Source organism: Halichoeres trimaculatus, unplaced genomic scaffold, assembly GCF_033239565.1.
Source record: "Halichoeres trimaculatus isolate MK-OKI-2021-1 unplaced genomic scaffold, fHalTri1.1 fHalTri1_scaffold_16, whole genome shotgun sequence".
In the NCBI taxonomy this organism is placed as follows: domain Eukaryota; kingdom Metazoa; phylum Chordata; class Actinopteri; order Labriformes; family Labridae; genus Halichoeres; species Halichoeres trimaculatus.
The window spans coordinates 9,458,438-9,471,950 of record NW_027437194.1 but is presented as its reverse complement, the minus strand read 5'-3'; the positions used below and the strand labels follow the sequence as shown (position 1 = coordinate 9,471,950).

The 13,513-nt window shown below is 39.8% G+C and overlaps 1 protein-coding gene across 3 annotated transcripts in view; it reads left to right on the top strand.

Annotated features, from left to right (window-relative positions):
* The window catches only part of erbin (erbb2 interacting protein), a 76,437-nt gene that overhangs the window by 12,673 nt on the left and 50,251 nt on the right, over positions 1 to 13,513 (top strand). For all 3 annotated transcript variants that reach the window (XM_074689790.1, XM_074689792.1, XM_074689789.1), the window contains exon 2: positions 2,931 to 3,005. The gene's annotated coding sequence lies outside the window, so the exon portion shown is untranslated. The remainder of the gene's footprint in view (positions 1 to 2,930; positions 3,006 to 13,513) is intronic.

Sequence of the window (13,513 nt, the reverse complement as noted above, 5' to 3'; positions counted from 1 at the left end):
GTCCCACACAGCCACTTACTTTCTGCGGAGAGATTCTGTGTATGAAGAATGACAACCGGAAATGATGACCTATATTTATCAGCTTCACTTTTAGAATAGTCTAAATAAATAAGCATACGTCTTGAGAAACAGAAGCACAAACATCTTTTGTGCACCTGAAAAAGTGTGTTTGCAGAGACGGAGCCTAAACAGGCTGAAGGTGATTTCCTTTTCTGTCTGCTTTTGGTTTCACAGCTCTGTGTCTGTTGACGATGATGCTCTCGCAGTCAGGGAGAGGAAGCTCTCTCTGTAGCTGCAGAGCCCCCTTCCCCCCACTGTCAACACCCCCGTTTTAAAAATTGACACGTCTCATGCTTTATTCCTGCCTGTGACAGAGAGAACTTTTGTTTGGCAGAGATTCACCATCCTAAATAGATGGGATGAGGATAAAGGCACCCCAGAGTAAGTGGAGCAGAAACTAATGAGTCAGTTCAGCCTAGTGTGTTCCCAGCTGATTGGGAGACCCTATGAATAAGTCAAAATATCTCTTTCTCCTCCTCTCTTTTTACCTCCCTGTTTCCTGCTCTATGGCTCTATTGTGCTGGATGCAGATAGTGCAGAGGTGATGCTATCTGTCTGCTGGCACAGTTAGTCTCAGATCAGCTAGCAGGGCTAATGCTTTTCCAGGCATGCAGGGACAAAACTCCTGTGTTTGCTCTAACATAAAGAGCAAAACAGAGGCTGCAGCTTGTTGGAAAAGTTGGTTATATCAGTGAAATGCACCAATCCCCCCAGAATAAAAAAGTGTTTGTGCATTATGTTCTCACACCAGTGCTTCAGCAGTGTTCTGCAGCCTGTTCCTTTCTGTGCTTCTTGTATCCTCAGGCTGGACTCGCTCGGCTCATCGGAGGAGCCTGGTTATTTCAGTGCATCCCCAACTCAATGAATTATTCCTCCATTCAACAGCTCCCTGAGAATTTGCTGACAAACCAGCTTTTTTTTTGTTCAACACATCACGCATTAGCTCCCACACTGTACAGCCAGCCCTCTGCAGGAATAACTTAACATAAGGAGCGAGAAGAAGAGGCTCTTTTGACCTAAATCTAACTGCTAATTATCATGCACCATGGAACATTTTAGAAAAAAGATCATGCAGCAGCTTAATCTAATCCAATTAATCACTTTGGATTTGGCAGTTTTCCATCAACACTTGCAGCGGATTAGCAGAATGATCAATACAGCACTGTGTGTTACAAGACACTATTGTTATCACGGAGATCAGAACTGATCAGATTTCTAGCCATTTCGTGTTACACACAAGACATACAAAGAAAAACACACAAGCAGAAATGTGAAGATCATTAGGACCAGCAGCTTATGCTGTAGTAGTTTAATGTTTCCATTGATTGTCGATGTGTCGACCCCAAATCCCCTAAGTTTGGTTTCTAAGTTCACTTGAATGCTTTATTGAATAGATATTTAAGTACAGAAACAAAACTTGTTGGCCACAGTAAGCTGCCTAAGTAAAGAGGATAAAGGCAACAGGAAAAAAAAGGCTGTTGTTCTTTATTTTTTGATTTTGACATTAAATCATGAGTTTACAATTTTCAAGTCAGAATTCTGGAGCTAGAGTTGCAGTTCTGACAGATTTAGAATTTTGTCACAAGAATGCATTTATGTACTTTAACATGGTACCGTTTGATTTTACGTGAATTGCCTCTCAGTACCACAGACGGAATTTGGTCCTGTATCTATAAAAGTACCTAATTCAGTACCCATCCCTATCTAGGGTTAACGACAGAATTCTAAAGATTAATCTTGATGTTCTAGAACTCTTTAAGATCAACAGCACATTTCTGTGATTGCAAGATTGATGCTAGAATTCTAGAATTCTTGAGAAGAACATTCAAATTTTAGAATTATAAGAGTATAGTCAGAATTCTAGAATTCTAAAAGTGGCGTCAGAATTTGGAGTTTCAAAGAATCAAGTCAGGGTTCTGGAATTCTAAGAGTAACGTCAGAATTCAAGAATTCTGGCTAAAGTTGGAATTCTAGATCTAGAAGATCTAGAAAATTTAAGTCAGAAGCCTGAAACATTCTTTGAAGTCAGAAAATGTCTTTATTTAAAAAAAAAGAAAATCTGAATTCTGACATTTAGGACGCGGTCACACTGGCCAATCGTGCTGTGCCTAAGCATGCTTCGTGCTTTGGCACGCTTCGGAGAGGTGGGTTTTGGCACGGTTTACTTCATGCACGAGCACAAGCCCATGGACAGCGTGTGTGATCCTTGACGTATGATCACCGCGAGCGCATCTCTTGACAATCATTTTAAACGAAGCAGGGGTTTTAGAGGGCTGTGTCGGGTGAAAATGACTTACCATAAGTCCAAAAGTCTCTAAAGTTGCAGCAGTGCTCTCTGTGTCTCATTGTGCTGACTCTGATGAAATTGCACTTCATGGAAACGTTTCACGATGACGTAGGCGGGCCATGCGTGTGTGTGATACCCTTTAAAGTCTGGTTTATACAGGGGTAGTGTGACCGGTGGCCGTACTCTCCAGAACGGCGCTGCAGGGGGGACAATCGTTCTTAGGCACAGCACGGTTTGGATGGCCAGTGTGACCGCGCCCTTAATTTAAGTTTCAAAAACTCAGAATTTTATTAATTTTTTCAACTGGCCTTGCCTCCAAAAAACTTGCTAGGCATAGCCAAAAATTCTCCCTTGAAAAGACAGTTTGTTATTTTCAGTTGTAGTTTTAATTTTACCTGAATGTCATAGTATAAAAACTCTGTCGCTGTATGTAAGGACTGCTGTCACACACTGTCAGAAATAAACGACACACTGTGAGTTTGTCTGAAGCAGCTGATGGAGTGTTTGTGTTTGTATTGTGCTCCTGTTGTTTACTCTTTCCTTTAGTGCTCATGTCGTCTCTCTCTTTGCTCTCTTTCATTAGATAAGCAAGTTGCTGCTGTCAGATCTGTCATCTGCAATCCACTGGGATCCAGGTGCTTGAGTCCTAAATGACAAGGTAAGAGGGGAAGTGACTCTCTCCTATAGGCTACACATCCATTAGATTGTGGTCTTGTCTGTTTTTTTCCATCTAAGTAGAGAAAACTTGCCACAGCGATTGGGGATATGTCATTGGGATTCTATTTCTGTTTCTGATGTGGCTTCAGAGGAAAACCAGTGTTCAGTTCTGCTGTCTCAGAAAAGATGTTTTTATGACAAACATTTGTCCAGCTTTGACAAGAAACAACAAGAGTGCCTCACCCTGTTCTCCTCTAGGCCTTGACACATGATACACCTGCCAAACCCGCTTTGTGTGCTGTGAGCATCCTGTTTCATCTTCAAAAGCCACAATATTTCTATTATAGTGGTTACTTTAGGCCTGGACTCATTGATAAAATAGTACAAAGGAGTAGAAATCTTTCTGCTCTGTAATTAGTAAATCATTTAGTTGAAAGTGGCTTCAGGTGACGATAAAACCAACGCAAAAATATTAATTAGAGATTCCCCTGAGCGGCAACATGAATCAGCATTACTCAGAGTTCAGTGTAGTGGATTACAGCAAGATGTTTCCCTCTTTGGTTTGTGACACATCTCAGAAATTTGCAGTTGGAATACCTCACATACATGTCATCTGTGTTGTGCAAGTTCAAGTTAAAATGTGCTTGCTCAAAGTTCGCACGGACGGAAATGAACTAGTTCACAAGCAGCGCTCAGTAACTGTTGCATCCTCCAAAAAAGTGATTGTCCGTTTGCTGTTGTGGATCTAAAGGCACAAACCAAAGCTTTAAACCTCCCAAAAAGTCTCGTACAAAAATCTGCTTATGTGCATAAATCAAATGTAACACGGATGACTTTTGACCTGTTAGTTTTTACCACTTTATCCAATTTACAGTCTCAGTCACAGCCAGGCATCCATTCAAACATGCTGCCTCAGTGAGCACAATATCTCACTTTGTTTCAGAGCAGCAAGATTGATGAAATTCACCATTTTGACCCAACATTAACTCCAGAAGACACATTTCTAGACGTCTAGACGGCCTGTGTTGACCATAAACTCACTTTGTCTGTGAGACAATAAGAACGCACATGTCCTGTGACTTGAACAGTGAGGACTTAAAGACCAGATGATAGAGGCATGACACATCTTTCTCCTTCCCATGTGAGCTTTGCTGACAGGAACAGGATCATCTTTCAGCACTGAATGGTTTTTAAAGAGCAGCATTTCATCATTTTCTTGTTTGACTGCTTGGTGTTTTTTTTTTCTGTGGCCTCTCTGTTTGCATAACTTTCACACTGCTGCAGGTTTTTGCATCGATCTACATTTGATACCTGGATCTCACCCAAGGTCAACATTCCCTAGTCTTCTCGCAATACTTTTGGCTGCAATGTTGACTTTCTCCTTTTCTCTAAGTAATTAAATGTCAGTTTCAAGAAGAAAATGTGAATAGTGATCAAGGGGCTAGGCGATACAAGTTTACAGGCTGATATTGTTTGCTTGAGTCCCCTTAAGGGAATGTACACAGTGAAAGCTTTCCCCTTATGAACAATCCTTCTGCAGGTTGCATTTTGAGATTGTTTTCTGATCCTCAGACACAGCTGTTTGTCAGACTGTCTGAGCTGAAAGTGTATAAATAATGACTCTGCAGAAAACTTTTAAATTTCCTGTCTCTTTAACCATTTGGGCAGATTTTTTTCTGCAACATTGAACAAGTTTTGATTCAAACCCTTTGAGTAGTCTGGGTATTGATGCACAGTTGTCTTTGTTGTGTTTTAGCTCTGTAAACCTGCAGTTACAGACGTTTAGAGGTTGTTGTTTGGGTTTTTATTTCCTACCACAGAGAAATATGTTGCTAATTTACCCTTACTGCATTTAGAGATTAGCATTTTATCTTTCAAAATGTATTTCTGTCTGTGAAGTGGTCGTCTAACATGAGTGGATCTGCCACAGGTTTCTGCCTGTTAACCCTTAGTATCCAAGTATCATACAGACCTGGTTGATTGTTTTTGTTATTTTGGCTTTAAAAGAATCAAATCTTCTCTTCTGTCTGCAATCTTTGGAATTTTTTTTTTTTTTTTCCCAAATGGTAGAAGAGTTACGGTTCAACTTTACAAGTGCTTTTTAAATTATCGCAACTCCTCGTTTGAGCCAGTGAGAAAATTTAATTAGCTTCTTAAAAAAAAAGACACACTTTTCGGTGATAACAGGGGTGTGATGGTACTGGAAAGGAATCCACGCACAAGGATATTCCAATCACAGGTAATAACTGCTGCAAGCTGTTCTTATTACCGTAACTCTTCAGCTAATAAGGCAAAAGAAAAATTCAAATAGTGGAAGAAGAGGAGATGAGCTTTCCAGGGGTGACCTTTGACTCTTTTAAGGACAAAATAAACAATAACAAAAAAGTCCAAGTGGCCTGTGTGACACTTGGGTGATAAAGTTAAGAGTTACCATAACAAGACAAGAAATGCATGAGTCTGACTTTTAAAGTCTGGATAGTGATTCTGAGCTGTGGTATTGGCTGATATAAATCTTATCTGATACAAGTTTTAATTTTGCAGTCTTTATTCTTGAGATGAGAATAAGATGAAAAAGATGTTTTGGTAACTTCAGGCTTTTCTTCCTTGAGTTGAATAGATGATTCAGACGAATCAGTGCACTGTTATCAATCTTGCTTTTTGAGTCCGTATGTGATACTTCATACCAGGTTAGTATTGATGCATCCTCACATTAGAGTTACAAAAGCCCGAGATCATCTGTTACAGTCAAGTTATATATGCCTTTTTCTGCAGTTCAAACTATCCTGGTCTCTGTCTTAACTATCTGATCAGAGTTAATCTGGGCACTTTTTAATTGATTGGTGATGGGCATTTGAGCCAGAAACCCAAACAGATATCAACAGATTTTGTTGATCTTGCAAATCTTTGTCTAACTACGAGGGTGTCTTCTGAGAGCTGCATCATAAAAACGAGGCAATTTCTCAACATTTATTTTGTTTATAACTCAGATTTCTACTCCAATCACAGCACCCTTTGACTCTCCTATTCAGAGAGATCCATTTTTTCCAACCAAAAACATTTTACCCAACCATCTTCCCCATTGTCTCCTGCCTCGAAGCGACTCTAATGAGCCGACTTTGTGACTTCAAAAAGCCATCAGGGGGATTTTATCCATTTCTATGTTCTCCAGAAGGCAAACAGAGAGAATGCGGCGGTTGTCTGCACGGAGTCACGGCTCTGACCTAAATGTGTCTGACCTGGTTATTGAGACTTGGCAAACTGCATCTCACTCCCTGTGTCTTTCTCACTCAACACGGACAAACAGACGAGTGATTGTTGCTGATATGTGAGCCTGTGACTCCTCTTAATGCTTCAGCTTCAGCCTTTAAACACGTCCATCACTGACATACTTAAGACCTTCTGCTTATTTAAAAGTCACTACATTTAAGATGACTTCTTTGCTGGTTAACCCCCACATAAAGCTGAAACAACACCATGTTTACACTCACTTTATGCTGTACATTTTATATATGTAGTGCCTCTTCTGTCTGCGCTGCTGCTTTTTCCATTTCTGGCCATCTGTGTGAGTCGGCCTCGATCAGCCCTGCAGGTCCTCCTCAGCTCTCTGTGTTGGAAACAAGAGCGGCATCTTTGGTCTGCTGCACTTGAACTCACTGTAAATTCATACACAGACTTAATTCGCTGTAAACATGAATCTTCTGTTTCATGGTCAGAAAATAAACTGTTATAATAAACACGGTAACTGTGTTTATTCCAAGCGTGTAGGAAGATTTCCTTCTTGGCTCTGCATCAGAAAGCATGATGCCTGCTCTTATGGCTATTTAAAAGGCTGGATGCATGGTTTAAAGTTGCATTGCAAGTCTTTTTTTGCATTATCTATTGCATCTGTCATTAGCTGGGGTGACTTTTGCAGGATTAGTACGGCCGATGAATTTCAAGTGCAATTTTCAACAAGCAGCGTCTCTAAAAAGACTTGGAGGGTGCTCAAAATTTCACCACAAGACTCAATTTCTCTTGTTTCTGCTATTGAGTGCATAATAAATTGAAACAGCTGCCTGTTGTTTACTTGTGCTGTATCATAGTTTACTCGTATTTACAGCAATTCATCACAATAGGAAACACTCCATTGTTTCTTCAGGCAGCAATGAGGCATCATTTGCAGCTGCTGTAACATTAAGCTGTGAGTTATTGTTACTGCGAGGTTAAAGCCTGCATTCAAACTATTGTTTTGCTTGTTAGACACAACAGAAAACCCTATTTAAGTATCGTACGGTTGAAATTAAACAAAAAAAGAGAGATTTTAGTTGTAAATGTTGATCTATTGTTGCCAGATCCTGAATACTACAATAAAATCCTTCTCCTAATCCTTACAGAGTCTGCAGCAGTGTTAATAAGAGCTAATGTTTCTGCTTGGGGCTCCTCTCTGCAGAAACACGTCTCAGTGGCTTATATTTAACTGGATCTCATATTTAATTAAGAACTTACTGGCAGAAGGGATTTTGGAGCAGACTACTATTTATAACCAGGAGAGCTGCTTCTGTCATGGCCCCGGTTAGACCGTAATGAGGAAAAACCACTCAACATACCATTTTAAGACCAAATGCACTGATTTGTAAATGTGTTTAAAAGGGGCAATAATTTTAAGAGGGGGTATTTTGCTGTCTCATATATTAAACATGGATATAAAGTGACATAAAGTATTCATATGTTGTAGAAATCACTAAATTTGTCTGTTAACATTTAAAAAAAATGCTCTGTCATCTTCAAGAGACTTGCTGAAATGATGATACTTGCATAAAGATCTGCTTGGGGTGAGCCTCAAACATCATGGTCTGTCCTCAGCCCTGCCCACAACACTCCTCCAGAGGGCTGGCCAATCGGGGGGAAGGGGGTTGGTGGAGCAAAGCCTTAAAGAGACAGCAGCTAAAACTGACTGTTTCAGTCAGAGGCTGAAACGAGAGTTTTTTTAAAACATCAGGGGAAAAAATGAAGGATTTTTTAATTAGAATTAAATCATTAGCAGCTACTACAGTGAAACCAGAGGGATGCACCAGCTTCCATTTTACAAGTGCTCTTTAAATTACCATCACTCTCTAGCCATTTTTACCAGTGTTAAAGTTCAAATGGCTCCTTTAACAAGAAAAAAAAAGCTTTTAGGTGATATCCAGGGTACTGTGGTATTGCACATGTGCAACAATGTTTTAATAACAGGCAATTATTGATGCACACTGTTCTTATTACCAGAACCCTTCAACTATTTGGGAAAGATAAAAACTTCAAATGGTATCCAAAAGAAGAAAAGATAAACTTTTCCCGCCATGTCTGACTCTTTGAAAGAATAATGAAAAAGGTCCAGGTGGCTTTGGGGTTACTTGATTGATAAAAGGTTAAGCAAATGTAGTCAGATGATGTAATGATAGATCATAAAGCCCCACTCCTGAGCTCTAAGATGGGCGACAAGCCCTGGTAAGGATACTAAAAAGATCTATTGCAAAGATAGAGATATTAAAAAATGAACTATTTTTTAGCTAGTGCAGAAATCATCGGCCAAACAATTCAGAAAAAAAGTTGGATGGTTAGTGTGATGCAACATTTCTGCAAACGTACAAAAACAACTCCTCCAGGTCAGCAGAAATCCAGTTCTTGTTGTCTCTCTTTGTGCTCTTCACTTTAGTTTCTAACATAAAATACAACGCCTGAAATGTAGGTTTGTAGCACTCTCCTGGTCCCTGAAGACCTCTAAAATATTTGGACCAGTGTGGAAATGGGACACCGTGTGGAGCGGAGGAAAGGAAAGTGATGAGCAGAGTGCTTCACTGCAGAAGACATGGTCAGCTTCCAGTTCATTTAGCAGTTCAGTGAAGCTGCTCTGCTCTTTAACGCACTGAGTCTGATACTTTTAACGCTCAAAATCATTCAATTGGCCTGACTCAACGTACATTCTCTCATGAAGTCATTAAGCAAGCTTCTCAGGAACCAACTTTTGTTAAAGACAGACGTGCTAGACATCCTCCTGTCTGGAGGAAAAAAGAAATCTTTGTGTCTGAGATTTGGCATTCTATGCATCGACAATGAAATTGACGTCAGTTGACGCATGTGGTGAGCTCGTCTCACAGGATACCCTGTTGCATATCTCAGCAGAACTGTTACCAGGAAGTGGCTTTCACACACTCGACCAGGTAGTCCATAAAAGGCTGCAGATGCTGTTTGTGAGACGGCATCAGCTCCTTTGAAGGAAGAAGATACGTATGGTAGTCATGTGGAAAAAATGTTGTAAATCCTGAAATTTTAATGTCTGATTGATGAGCATGAAATGCAAATCAGATAATAGATGAACCAGATTGTCTGGAAATGTGCTGTGCATCATTGTAGAACACTTTTTGGGACACATTTGCATTTTTGGCTGCAAGGTACAATGCTACTGCAACTCAGCCTGCATTTTAGGAGGAAAATGAGCTCTGTGTGGTGCAAATGGACATTTTGAAGACATTTAAAGTGTGCAGAAACTAGATCTTTCTGCTGCTGATCTGGTTTTACAAACTATCTTTTTTATGAGTTGAAATATTACAACTTGCAAAGAGGTTTAGTTTTCCGTTTTTAGTGCAACGTCGTCCTCACACCTAGCTGAGGGTTTTATTGCTGTCCTTTCATTTCAGGCCGTTCATAGCAAAGTATGCATCACTCAGTGACTCCAATGACCCCAAAATAAGCTCTGAGCTCTACATGTGATTGCCTGATAAGTCTATATGTTACAACACAGAGCACAGTTGAGCCGTGTTGTAACAGACCACATGACCACGCTTTGTGAGCAAAGTGGTCGCTTCCTCTGGGACAAAGCAAACTGAAGTTGAGATGTATGAGCTCACTTACACATCCAAAATCAGAAAAGTTGCATGGTCTGAAGTTGTTTTGAGATTCTGAATCATTAATCAGCTCAATGTGGTGACATTTTGATGCTAAGAGGATTTTAGGACAGACTGTTAACAGCTTGCATGAAAGGTCAGGAGATAAGCATCCCTTCATGGTACTGAGGACCCAACCTTTGCAAGTGGACGGTTATATTCCCAGTCTTTGTTGCTCTCTGGAGGATCCATGACATCTCTGTAACCTCCACATCTATAAAGACCTGAACAAATGAAATGATAATAAGAGAGCGTTGGTTGTCTGCCCCACGGCCCAACCGTGTCCAAAGAAACAGCGTGGGAATTATTCATTAGCGTAATTATGATGGTCATCTCCAGGGAATGGGAGTGAAGGCACTTTGGATTCTGAATATTTCCTGTGCTGTGCTGTGAGGAGTGTGCAGAGGAAAGGAGGATAAAATATTTCACATCAAACAAAACGACTTCACTTTGAGATGTAGTAGATCAGTCACGCTCCATTTGGCCTGGTAGTTATTAAAAATAAAAAAATAATTCCTAATCCTGTGTAACCTGTTTAATGAGCAGCCCTCCTTTCTGCATCATGGTGCTCTGTAATCTAACACTGTTTTTGTTGTTATTGTGCTTACTTTGGCTCTTAATAGATTCTAAAATGGTTAAATTGGATTTGCTTTGAAGCTTTATCAGTTTATACTTATTAGATCTGTTTTTTCACTCTCAGTATCAGCTGACATGAGAGAAATGTTACCAAAGTTTTTCATGCAACACACAAAATCACAACAACACCATTTTGAAATAATCCCACTTTTATATATTTGCTTGGTCATGATCCACAATTTAGAATTAGATTATAATCACTGGAAAAGGTTGTTTCTAAATACTAGGATCCATGGTTGTGTCAGATATCTGTTAGGACATGAATCTATTTATGGCAGGTAGACTGAAAGTTCCTTTGATGACACTGCAACAGCGGGCGATGGTTCTTGTGGGAAATGGAGGTTTTATCCCTGAAAAAAGCGTATAATCTAGTGCCCAGGTGTCGCTGCAAACACAGAACAGACAGTCCTCCAGATCCTTTAACAAGAAACATTTTTTCATTCAGCTTGCAGCCTCTAAATTCCAACTAAGACAGGAAAGTCTTAAGAGTTGTTTCAAGGCAACTTTTCCCCTATTTTGTAAAGAAAAAATAAATTCAGACAAGCCAAATTGTCTAAAAGTAAGAAATCCTACTAAAAGAGAATAAAAAGTAAAAAAAAATATTTTTTTTGCTTATTATTTGTCACAAATGCAAAATATGTGCTTGTATACCATCAATATCCCTTTTTTCTGACCTTCTTGACTCCACTTTACCACCAACTTTTTCATTTGCTATTGTTTGTTAAGAATCCCAGAATCGATGTTAAACCGAGATCTGAAATGTATTCAACACAACTGCTCAATAACAAAAAATTTTTTTGTAAGAAAATACTCTAAAAACAGTGCAATTAATTTAGCATGGATAAACCCAGGATACTAGCCTGCAGGTAAACACTGTCCAACTGGTTTCCTGAGTGTGGCTAAAGTTAGCAGAGCTAGCACCATTACCTTTCAGTCCTCCTTGTAGGTTGTCATCCATACCTGTGCTTGTTGCTCAGTCCTATGTTAAAGTATTTACCAGTTAAACCAGACACAGCCTATCTCCATTCGCGAGACAAACCACACAACACTACGAGACGCTATCTCACCCAAGTGTTTGTTAGCATCCAGGTGGTAGATCATTGTAGCATTAAACTAGCAAAAGCGTCTACACCAAATCAACTAAATGTGCACAACTAGCTCTATTTCCAAAAGTAGAAGTCTGCACAAAACCAAACAAAAACTTGTGGACGATGAACACTGAAGGAATTCTGACCTACTAACACGATGAGGGTGCTACACAATCTGTCTACACCAAAGATAAAAGTTGTTTTCCAGATACTTATCACTGCCTTAGTTTGTTTTTGAGTGAAAGATCTCTGCAGAAACTCAGATTTGTGGAGTTTACAGCCTGCCATCTGGTTTCTCTTGCCTCACTTTGTGTGAAATGCGTATGCTAAGAAATAAAAGTGTAAAGAGTCAAAGCCCTGACTTGTTATGAGACAAGCAGAGCTTACTCCAACACAAATGTTAGCATTAAAAACAGATTTCTAGCTGTACGTCACTGTGTGTGGGTGCTGCATCTTTAAACACAGCGGGTTTCATGGTGATTGCTGGGTATTGTAGTGAAACAAATAGTGGTTTAATAGTGAGTTGATGTATTTTCTTTATGAATACTTGAAATGTTTGGAGTCTTTCCAAGTGTTTCAGCAGCAGTCTTCTTAATGACCCTCTGGTTGTTTTAATGACTCTCTGGTGGTTTATAAAGACATGCAAACTCTCCCAAAGATAAAGACGCTCCACAGCTTGTTAAGCATATGTACATTTCTATGAGACACTGTGACCTGTGATGCAGCCACTGTACTGTTCTATCATAAAAATGTAATGCAAAGCTGCAGAGATTCAGATCCAGAAGAATGTGTGTAGGTATCATTTAAATGTCTAAGCAGCTCCAAGTCTCATTGTTGTGATGAGTCCAGTCTTTCAGAAACAAGTCTGCTCAGACTACAAAATTGGGAAGATGCTGAAAAAGGCACTTTTGTGTTTGTCACAGATCGGATTACTCACCCTCATTTCAGCACAAATTCAAAGAAAACAATCATGGTTTTGTTTTCTGGAGACACGCAAGACCACTGAGACCTGAGAACGCTGGTGAGAACCAAAACCAGAGGGAGGGAAAACTGGAACTTCAGGTTCCACTAAGCTGCATACCCCCTGCCAACACAGATACTGAAGACAGGGTTGTCTTTCTACTTGTTTCAGCTGTAATTCCAGCCATCCTTTCCTCTTCCTTTGCTTTTGTACACATGGTTTGCCTGTTATGCTTTGTTATTGTGCGCATGGATTTGCATCAAAGCTGTTTTTTTTAATCGTTGGGGATCTTAGCTTGAAGTATGTGACACAGAGACATGGCTGGGTTGTTGAACTGCTGTCCTCTCAACTTAATATCTCCCTGCATTATTGAGGAGCAGCAGCTCTCCTGTTGTGCCAGCTGGAGTTGAATGTGGTGCTGTTAATGAGGTGCCCAGAGGAAACACTTCGCTGGGGACTTTGTAGCACACAGATCATTGGCTTAGAAATGTTCCCTCTTTTTCACCTGATAATACAAACATGTTTTTAAGCCAACTTTAATTAAAACGTGGTTGAAGACACTCCATTCTGAAAGAATAACTGCTTTGGAAGCACCTGGGATAGTACAAATATAATTCAATGCATTTGAATAAGAAACAATTTGTGTCCCTACAGTAAAAAATAATCAGCCTGTTTGCTGCACCACTACACAAGCTTTAAAATTACTTCTGAGGATTTAAAAACATCTCAGAGCTGTACAAGATTACTGCTGGCATAAACTCAATAAAAATAAGAGTTTCAGTTTGCAGATCTGAATCTGCATTCCACTGCAGGGTGGTATCTCCCCTTGGCATGCTATCATGGTGATGTATATTAAGATGTGTATTTGGAAAGTTAAAGGAGCTGTAAAAAGGCTCTTGCTGATATTATTCCCTAGCTGATT